This window comes from Pinus tabuliformis, chromosome 2_1, assembly GCF_031772625.1.
Source record: "Pinus tabuliformis cultivar Carrire ecotype Pingquan chromosome 2_1, CPIR1, whole genome shotgun sequence".
Classification (NCBI taxonomy): Eukaryota; Viridiplantae; Streptophyta; class Pinopsida; order Pinales; family Pinaceae; genus Pinus; species Pinus tabuliformis.
In genome coordinates this window covers 281,434,076-281,445,147 of record NC_142299.1, presented here as the reverse complement: position 1 = coordinate 281,445,147, position 11,072 = coordinate 281,434,076, and the positions used below count along the sequence as shown (strand labels likewise).

The 11,072-nt window shown below is 37.1% G+C and overlaps 1 pseudogene; it reads left to right on the top strand.

Annotated features, from left to right (window-relative positions):
* Positions 1-9,440: 9,440 nt before the first annotated feature.
* Positions 9,441-10,397, top strand: LOC149199867 (pre-mRNA-splicing factor cwc22 pseudogene; annotated as a pseudogene).
* The last annotated feature ends 675 nt before the right edge of the window (positions 10,398-11,072 follow it).

Sequence of the window (11,072 nt, the reverse complement as noted above, 5' to 3'; positions counted from 1 at the left end):
CTCCTATTGTTTTATCCAAAACCAAAGTCATCATCGTGCTGTTAGGACTGAAATTTGGTATTCTCAACATGCCCATGGAGTATGGTTTCATGATAAGTGGGGATAAGCCATATTTCTCCCACCAATCCATGAACCATCCTGGAACAGGGTCATCTTCTTCCATGTCTTCTACTGGAGTATCTTCAAACAAAAAAGAAAACTGCAAGGAATAAAACGTATTAGTGGAAACATTCTGCAGATTCATTGCTGTGTAGAAAGACTCTTGCTGCCAATCCAAATCATAATTTTCCCTGTGAAGATGATTTTCAAACCTTCTGAATGTTATGTGACCACTGGTGATCCTATTATCATCTTCATGATCTCTCTCAATTACATAGGCAATGCTCCCAATTTGCCTTAGATAATCCAGGGATTCAAGAGCTTCATTATTTGCTTCATCTTGATGAGGATCTGTCCAAAGGAAATCAATGCCTGTCCTGTACCTGACTTCTTTTATTGGTCGCCAATCTTCATCATGGTCTAGAAGACTTGTTTCCAAATCATATGAAATCCATCCAGATGAAGTCTCAATTTCTACAGTATCTTCATGTCTTCTGATGAAATTGCATTGCAGACTCATTATTGAATGTTCAGATAAAAACTCTCTGCTCAACATATCTGTAAAACTGTTCTTATCTCCTTTGACAAATTCAATATCAAATTTATATTGACTGAGTTTCATAATCCATCTTACCATAGCAGCGTCTTCAAAATCACATTTGTGAATGTCATATTTTAATGCTTGGCAGTCTGTTTTGATGGTGAATTTGGTGTAGATGACAAAATCTCTGAATTTTTCTATTCCCAAACAAACTGCTCTAAGCTCTTTCTTCAGACTTGACCAATTCAATTGATTTTTGGCCCATAATCTAGATGCATATTGACATATCTCAATCTCATTTTTGATATTGGGGTTCTTTTGGCACAAGACTGCTCCCCAACCTTCATAACTAGCATCTGTCATAATGATTTTCTCCCATTCTTCTCTGATAGGGGAGAGAGGCTGAATATTTCTTTCTCTTTTATTGCTCTGACTGCCTGTTTGCAGTCACCATTCCATGGAATTGGATCCTTCTGAAGCCTTTTATTCAACAATTTTCTTTCTTGTGCACAATGCTTCAGAAACATAGAAATGTAATTCAGACTTCCCAAAAATATTTGCAACTGTGTTTTATCCTTAATTTCATCAAGGAAGTGATCAACAAAATTCAAACTCCTTTGGATTACAGTATAGGATCCATATTGTATATTGTAACCCAAGAAGTCTATCATTGGCTGAAATAACTTCATCTTGGATTCTGATAATACTATACCCATTTCTTTGACCCTGCGGAGAAAGATTTTCAAATGTTTAACATGGTCAGCAATATTATCAAAATGAATCAGTAAATCATCAATATACTTTTTCAGGAATTCCTCCATTCCTTCAAAAGTTTCATCCATTATTCTCTGGAAGGCTGAAGGAGCGTTAATTAGGCCGAATGGCATGATATTCCATTCATAATGCCCTTCAGGTACAGAGAATGTTGTCTTCCATTTGTCTTCCTCTTTGATTCCTACTTGCCAAAAACCAGATTTGAGATCAAATTTGGAGAATATTTTTGACTTTGATATCTGGGCAAGTATGGAGGATGGCTTTGGCAAAGGGTATGCATCATAATCCAAAATACTATTTAGAGGTTTGTAATTCACAACTAACCTTGGCTTTCCTCTAGAAATTTCAGCATGCTTATTAACATAAAATGAAAAACATGCTATGGGGCTCTTACTTTTCCTGATAAGCCCTTTCTTTAAGAGATCCTTTATTTCTTCTCTGCAAAGCTTCATCTGTTCTTCATTCATTGCCACTGCTTTGGATCTCCTTAATTTTCCGTTGAAGTCTTTTTTGAGAGGAAGCTCTACTTCCTGTTTCTTAATATGCCAGAAAGCATTTGGATCGTCTGAACAACACTCTTTGAATTTAGCAGTGAGATTTGCTATTTCAGAGGCATATTTTCCATTATCCAAATGTTCTTCTATTTTTAATACTTCTCCTTTTACTTCCATTTTTTCCAGAAGATTTTCCATTCTCTCCAATCTTTTAATCCTAATTGGAGAATTAGAATTAATAAATGGAAAAAAGACTTCCTTATTGTCAAGGCTGATAAAATATCCATACCTCTGGGTTCTTGTATCAAATTTTGCTCCATGCATGCTAAAATTCTGAAAAAATGGGGTCCCAAGGTACATTGCACAATCTAGTCCTGGGACAACAGGACAAACCAAATGAACTCTGATCTTTTCTGTAAGCAGAACATCTATTTCTACTTCATACTTAGTGGGGATATCACCACTTGCAATAATCACTCTCGGACATGTTGTTGGCCTTCGGTGATGCATACCAACTACAGTATCACTTACAATATTTAATCTGGAACTAGTATCCATAAGAACTTTCCAGAACTCATACTGGTTTCCAATATTTACCTTCATTTTGACACAATACATGACATCTCTATTCATGCTATTGCATCCAAAATCTGTTCTTGCCTTTTCCTCTTCTTCTCCTTCTTCTCGGTTGTACTGCTGTTGAACTTGTCCTGGATGATAAGTCCAGTTTTCTTTTTTTCCCTAAAACAGGGCCTTGTGATGAAGAGGAAGGAGATGCCTGTTTATTCAATGTCCTTAGACTTAGTTCATTGTGTTTTTCAACACACAGTCTCTTGTTCTCCTTTATTGTTTTTCTCAATTCCTTAATTGCCTGATGAACTGCAGGCAAAGTCTGTGGCAGATCTTCTCCAAAATATTCATTTCTAAACTGTTTGGTTAAGGCCTCTACTGAGAAAGGAGTAGCAAGAGGTACATACCCTTTATTTGGAGAATTCTTCAGATTATAAGGTGTTTTCTTCAAATGTTATGTTAGCAAAGATCTGTACATATCTTTCATCTGTGGATCAGTATCAGCCATTATTTGTGCAAAAATATTTGTGTTGGTCTCATCATAATCAGTCTTCATCATTCTGACTGCATTACATGTACAAACATCAGGATCATCACAGTCACAATATTTACATTTTGTATAGTGTGGGTCATTACAAAATTCTTCATCAGATGACTCTTCTGAGTCAACAAAGTTAAAATCATTTTCAGACCCAGAATCATAAGATACAAGCTCATCACAGCTGTTAGGAAGATCAAAAGAATTTATCTTTCCTTGTTTATTTCTATACTGAACTTTCTTCTTAGATGAATCCTTATTTTTGTTTGGACAGTTTGGAGCTATGTGGCCTTTTTTGTTACAATTGTAACAAATTATTTCTCTGTCTTTGGAAAACATTTTTGTATGCTTATAAGGTTTTTCTTTGTGTTGTTTTCCTTTTGGGAAATCTGGTAATTCTTTTTGAAATGTCTTTTCTTTCTTCTCTTATGCCCCTTAGAATTTCCAGCTTTACCAAGGTGCCATTGCTTATAGAGCTGCTGGTAACCATGAGGCTTTTTACGATTAGTAGCTGCTCTAGCAATCTTCATTTGTGAACATAATTCAACAATGATAGCCTTTACAGCCTGTTTGATTATACCAAATTTATAATCACCAACCTTCCCTGGTAATTTATTGACAATAGCATAAGAAACCCATTGGGGAAGGGATGCAACAAAAATTTCCTTCCATTTTGGCTCAAGAATGAGATCTGGAGTCAATGTGTTCAATCTGTGAAGGAATTCATTAAAGTATTCATCAAAGTGTTGCATATTATGCAATTTCATGGCCAGCAAAGTAATGGTCATAATATCATTAGTTATCTGGGGGAAACCAATGAAATTGACAGTAATGGCATAGAGGAGTTTTCCTATCATATTGCTAACATGCATATGAATAACAGGGTCTATGTGAGTAGTGCCATCCTCATTTAAGACAATAGCTTGTTCCCAATCTGCAAGGAGGCGTGGCTCTTTCAATGTCTCAGCTTTTAGCCAAGAATCTAATGTTCCCTCAAATCCTCCAATTATTCTTCTTGTAGCATTAGTAGGACCTATGTCATATGCAAGATAAGTCCTATAACAAACAAGCATGGAATGTAAAACAAACATGATTTTAGCCTCAATGCAATTGTCAATATTCCATGAGCAAGTAGAATTTGCAGACCAATCCTTATGACATTCAGATTTCATAAGGTCTCTGCAATCAGGAGTAGGGTTCCAAGTAGTCTCCCATCTCTATCTGGAATATGTAGCATTGACCTGATCTTTATCATCATCAGATTGTTCTTGGTCTGTCACAGAGAAGTTATTGATACAAATTTCAAGATCTTCAATTTGTGGTTCTGCTTCTATCTTGTGAATACTCGTGTCAAATAACGATGCTTCTATCTTATGAATACTTGTATCAAAACTTTCTTCTTCATCTTTAGTGGATGAATCTTCAAACATGAAATTAGAGGATTCAGGTTTGCTTGATTCTTCAGTTTCTTTGGATTGTTTTATGGCAGGATGTGGGCTAAAGAAACTGGGATTTGCAAACAAAGAATATGGATGAGAGGAAGTAGGAGGTGGGAAAGTTATAGAACTAGGTGTCCTGATGAGGCTTTCCACAAAAGGAGTAATAGAATATGGAACAGAAGTCTTGGGTTCTGAAAATATAGTTGCAGATTTATAAGCTTCGACCCTATGCTTCTTTTTCAGGGATTCTATCCCTTGAGATACTTCCCAAACTTGTTTTTTGACAATATCTAGGGAATTACTAATCTTCACTATTTCTTTTCCATGAGCAGAGGTAGCTTCATGGGTCTTTTTTTCTATCTGTCCTGTCTGTAAAGATAATCTGTCAAGACTCTTAGCAAGAGTCTTATCATTTTCTGCTAGAGTAGTTACACTGCTATTCAGACGACCTGTGTTATAATCATGTTTTCTCATAATACTTTCAAGCATGGTATTCATTTCAGAATTTGCAGTTTCAATAATCTCAAATTTAGAACTGACAAATTTATCAAGACTAGACAGAGCTAAATTAGTCCAATTAGTAGCAGCAACAACATCTCTTGCTACTAGGTTAGGATCATCAGCATGAGATGGAAGCAATTTGTACAATTTTCCATATTGACTTCTTATCACAAAATTTTTCCAAGGGGGAAACTCTGTGTCTGTTTCCAAAAGGCTTCCGTCAAGGAGTTCTCACTTGTGTTTATTTGGAGTTCCAGTCCATATCATGTTTACTTGGAGCTGGGAACAAATATTTCTTAGTAATTTTTCTCCTTCAATTTGAACAATAATCAGAGATCTAGGAACATTTGGCTTGTTTAACATGCTCTGAATCTTTGGCTGAAAAACATGGGCTTTCAAAGGAGTAGGAATTACTACAGGATTTTCTTTCAGCTTTTCTTCTACAAATTTCTCTGGATCCTTGATTCTCTTTTGCTTTGCTTGGTTTCTGAATTGTTTCATCAAGGATTGTTCTATTATATTTGTAGAAGGGTAATACCATTCATAGAATGATATCCACTGATTTTATGCCTTCATCCATTCTTTCCATTTCTCAACATTCTGTCTGTTGAAGGCAGGGCGATCATCTCTTGGAAGAAGCATTACTTCTTCGAAGTACAAATGTCCTTTTTCATGTGTAAACATATACCAATTGAACATTTTCTTTTTCCATTGATATTTTGGATCATATGGACTGATACCTTTAAAAATATTTAAAAAGGCAACTATCTCTGAATCAGAAGGGATTTCTACATGCTTTGGAATCCTATCAATAGAATTTCTTCTGTATTCGGGAATAGGTGAAGAATCAACATAACCCAAACCATAAGTGGAAGAACTAGAAACTGTATGTACAAGTAGTTCTTCTTGTGGGTTAAAGAATACCACTTTTTTGTAGCTTTCCTCAGAGGAATCAGACGGAGGAGTGAATCTGATCATATTGATCCTGTGATGGTCTGATGACTCACCATGTGGTGTAGGCGGCTCTGAGGAGAATTGGCAAAATGTTTTTGAGCAGTGTGGATGATCACAGACTGAGCTGAATGGCTAAGATGGGTTTGGCTGTGAAAATAATCTCCTGATGGAATCATATACTGCTTGGTCAATTACAAATTGCGGAGGTGCAGAGGTTTAAGCAGGATGTAATTGGCTAATTGTGGTTGGAACTGCAAAGACATAAACAGAGGGTCCACCATGCTAAATTGTGTTAACTTTGGGAAATCTTGTGGTAACTTTACCGTCAATCTTAGTAATGATTGACTGTGCTGCAGCAATATGTTTTTTTATGGGTTTTCCCCAATTGGTTACCCAGTCATCAGGTGGACACAAATCGTTGCGGGAAACATAGACTGGTGCTACAGGATTACAGGATGAGTCATACTGGATGAGAGTGACTCGGCCTTCATCTTTGTCAGGGGTGTGTAACACAGCAGGAATTGTGGTATTATAAAATCGGACACAAGTAATATAAAAGATGGCCAAATTTTTTGATTTTGTTTTGAAGTTTTCATATCCTGCAGTCTGAATACCTAATGTTAGGCATTGCAGGACATTTGGGTCATCTAATGCAACAGAAAAGTCTGGAAAAACATCATACTATACAGGGCCTTCAGCAAGGCTTGTCTCAATGCCACCTATCATGGCTTGTGTAAATGTAGTCCATCGATTATCAAATAGGGCTGAGAATACATAGGCTTTTTGGCCTTTTCTATGCAACGCATTCAATCCTATCCTCATCATCCCCAGATGGGTGTACTGATAACCAGCTTTGAGGGCTGCTTTGATATGTTTGGCCTCTAAGAGAGAGATGGTAAACATAGCATTCAATGTTTAGTCAGCTTTAAAGGATTTTTCTTTGATTTTTATCTGGCTAAGGGCACGGAAATTAAAATAGGAAAGTCCTCGATAAACATCCTGAGGAGAGACTAGTGGAAGTTCCAGTTTACAGTAGGGTATGTTTCTTCTTGCTCAATTATTGCAGAATTACCAGAAGTAGATTCAGATCGACATAAACCTTCTAAACCAGATCTTAGTTCCTCTTCAGTCTTTATAGATTCAAAATTCTTTGTTCCAAATATTCCCATAGACTCAGAAGATTCAGCAGATGAATTTCTAGATGCATCCGTTGTAGATTTAAGAAAGATAAATACCCGTTCAAAGACTTACAGAAAATGATGAAAGCAGAATTGTGGCTTTCTTCTGATACATTTAAAAAAGAATCACCATATTTCCCAAGAAAAACCAAAAGGAAAACATCACAAAGCAAAACCTTATAAGCATACAAATTTCTCTGGATCCTTGATTCTCTTTTGCTTTGCTTGGTTTCTGAATTGTTTCATCAAGGATTGTTCTATTATATTTGTAGAAGGGTAATACCATTCGTAGAATGATATCCACTGATTTTCTGCCTTCATCCATTCTTTCCATTTCTCAACATTCTGTCTGTTTAAGGCAGGGCGATCTCTCTTAGAAGAAGCATTACTTCTTCCAAGTAAAAATGTTCTTTTTCATGTGTAAACATATCCCAATTGAACATTTTCTTTTTCCATTGATCTTTTGGATCATATGGACTGATACCTTTAAAAATCTTTAAAATGGAAACTATCTCTGAATCAGAAGGGATTTCTACATGCTTTGGAATCCTATCAATAGGATTTCTTTTGTATTTAGGAATAGGTGGAGAATCAACATAACCCAAACCATAAGTGGAAGATAAAAAGGCATTGGGGAAGTCTGAAAGTCCTGGCTTTGATAGGGTTGCAACTAAATTGAAAGAGCCTAAGGGTAAATAAGTTAAATAATCTAATAATGACCTTATGCAAAAATTAATGCAAAAACTTGAAAGCATGGAGCTTCACCAAGTGAAATTAATCTCTAACCGTGCTAAGGAAATAAGTACTTTGCAGTCTAGGTTGATCCAAATGGAAAGAGCTGAAGCATGGAATTTCCAACCTTTGAATAACAATAATACTTGGCAAAGAAAAGGCCCATCTAATGAGCAGAGACCACCAAATCCACTTGAGTGTGTCAATCTTGTGGATGAGGCTCCATCTTATTGTAGGACCTGTAATGCTCTTCATGAAGAGACTACTTGCCATGTTGTCAAAAGAATCATAGATAATAGAATGGAAGGGATGAGAAATCAAGTCAATATTGTTGGTGTTAGCACTCAGAATGAACCTCAAGGCTAAGAAGAGGCAATTCTGAGGTAACCACTAACCAAGCTTTCGATTTGGCATCTAGCCCTGCCAAACCAAAGAGGGCTCTCTCTTTTCCAACAAAATGTGGCTGCAATAAGTGAATCTTAGGCTAACTATGAAGTACAGGGATTTGATTGAAAATTGTGGGTCGAAAACAGTAAGAGAAGGGACCATTGGGCTATGGAATCTGTTATCACTCAAGAAAAAATTTTAAATTGTTCACATCAGTTCGATTGTTTGTCAAAGGGTTGGTGTCAATTTTGGGTCTAGTCTTTTCATCTGGTTTTAGAGTCTAAATAGTTTGAATAGGAGTCTTGTTAAGAGTATTGTTGGTATGTATAAATGGGGTCAATTCTCTGTTGTAGTCCATCACTGGTCTCACACCGCACCTAAGCTCCATATGCCAATCCTATTTCAAAGTTCATAGCACAGAAACCTTGGTTTAGGTGATTTCGTAGCGGAAAACACCGATTTTGCACTAACTGCGCTACGAAATGGGGAATTTGTGCTGATCCATAGCACATCTCACCCCAGCTGTCATATATTCTGCAAAAACTTTTACGGGGATAGCATGTGTAAGGTCTTATATGTCGGTCTTGACACGTGTTCTGTAGCCTTCAAATTTGATTCTTGCCTGCACTATTCAAATCGAGATTTCCATCCAAAACCGAAGACAATTCTCGGGCAATAAGGGATGTACTGGAGAATGTGTGATTTACCTTAATTGTGGTGGTTGTAGCAATGCTGGTTCTGGCATTTCTCATTTCTGGCACTGGTATCATTTGGAAAGATGAAAATGTGAAAAGTAAAAAGAGTGCGGAGGATATAACGAAATGTGCTTTTCCGCAAAAGCAATTACTTCTTGCAGAAATTGACATGGCGGATGCAGGCTCAAAATTAGGAGGTTATGTAGTTTGCCGTAAGAGATTCATTGGTTAATGTTGGTCCATTGAAAGACTTCACATCTGGATTGCGATTGAATGCATACCTTAACGCAACAGGTGTTGCAAAACAAAGCAACTATGAACTGGTAGGTTGTTCTGGTCATGGAAAGAATGTTTCGTTATGTGCGCTTCAACAATCTATCCGTCCAGAACTAATCACTGAGGTTGAATTGGCGGGATGCAAAGGAACGTGGACGGTATATCACAAAGGTTCAAGTAGCCATGCATCTGAATCTGCAAAGCTAAAAAGGCGCTTGGAAGAAGTGGTGGTGTTTATGTTCCTCCTTTCAAGCTGGCCCAAATGATGAAAGATTTGCAAGATAAAAGCAGTTTGGAATATCAGCGTATGTCTTGGGATGCTCTTCGTAAAAGTATCAATGGGCTTGTAAACAAAGTGAACGCATCAAACATTAAAAACATTATTCCAGAGCTCTTTGCAGAGAACCTTATCTGGGGAAGAGGTCTATTTTGTAGGTCATGTATGAAATCCCAGATGGCATCATCTAGATTTACTGATGTTTTTGCTGCCTTGGTTGCTGTGGTGAATACAAAGTTTCCAGAAGTTGGTAATCTCCTTTTGAGAAGAATTATTTTGCAGCTTAAGAGAGCTTTCAAATGCAATGACAAGCCTCTGTTACTAGCAGCAACAAAATTCATAGCTCACCTAGCGAACCAGCAAGTTGCACATGAGATCATTGCTTTGGAACTTCTTACTGTTTTGCTGGAGAATCCTACAGATGATAGTGTTGAGGTTGCTGTTGGATTTGTAAAGGAATGTGGGTCCATGCTTCAAGACCTATCACCTCAAGGCCTCTATGGAATTTTTGAGCGATTTAGGGGTATTCTTCATGAGGGAGAAATTGACAAACGAGTGCAGTTTTCGATTGAAGGACTCTTTGCAATTCGCAAAGCCAATTTCCAGGGTTATCCTGCTATTCGTCCAGAACTGGATCTTGTGGAGCAAGAAGATCAGTTTACCCATGAATTTTCCCTAGAAGATGAGCTTGATCAAGAAGTTGGCCTCGATATTTTCAAGCCAGATCCAGTTTTTTTTTTGGAGCACGAGAAAGCTTATGAAAACCTTAAGAAAGATATCCTTGGAGAGGAATCTTCAGATGAAGTAGAAGGAGAGAATGATTCAGGTCAGGAGTCAGATGAAGATATGAAGATGGTACTGTTCATTCAGTTGTATTTGCTGGATTTTCAGCAGAGTCTCTTGCTCAACGAATTATACACCACAAAGCTAAAGCACTGCTAACTTGTAATGTTGTCTGCCGGGGTGCTAAATTCATTAATCTAAAAGAAATAAATAGACTCTGCGCTGGTGGAATCATCTAAAAATGGAGTTCCTGTAGGTGTCTGTTTGACATATGCAGATGAGTTTGCATTAAATAAAAAACACACCATGAAAGAAAGGAAGAGACATCTGGTGGCAAGATACAATTCCAAAATACATGACCGAATGTGAAGTTAGATGGATTGATGCAGAAGATCCTATGTTCCTTCTATATGCAAGTGGTAGTACAGGGAAACCTAAAAATGCTGCTCAAATATTGTTGGTCTTGTGAACTTAGCTGGTTTTGTGAACTTGACAAGTCTGGATCTAAAGAGGTGCTGAGGGATTCATGGTGAATTGGTGCATCTAAAAGGGCTTACAAAATCAGAAGCAAGCTGTTTTAAAAAAAAAAACTCAGCAGTTTCGTAGCGCGCTACGAAACTGCTGTAGATGATCATTTTAACGCAAAACAAGCAGTTTTGAATTATAGGCGGGAATTTTGAAAGGGAAACATCTAAAAAGCATACAAAGAATCATCTGAAGCTATCTAACAGTTAACCAGGTCAAGACACGTGGAGATAATATGCATTCGAATCCAACTTTGGATTCTTGTCATAAAGGAAGCATATCTCATTTTTATCACACTTCAGGATTGGT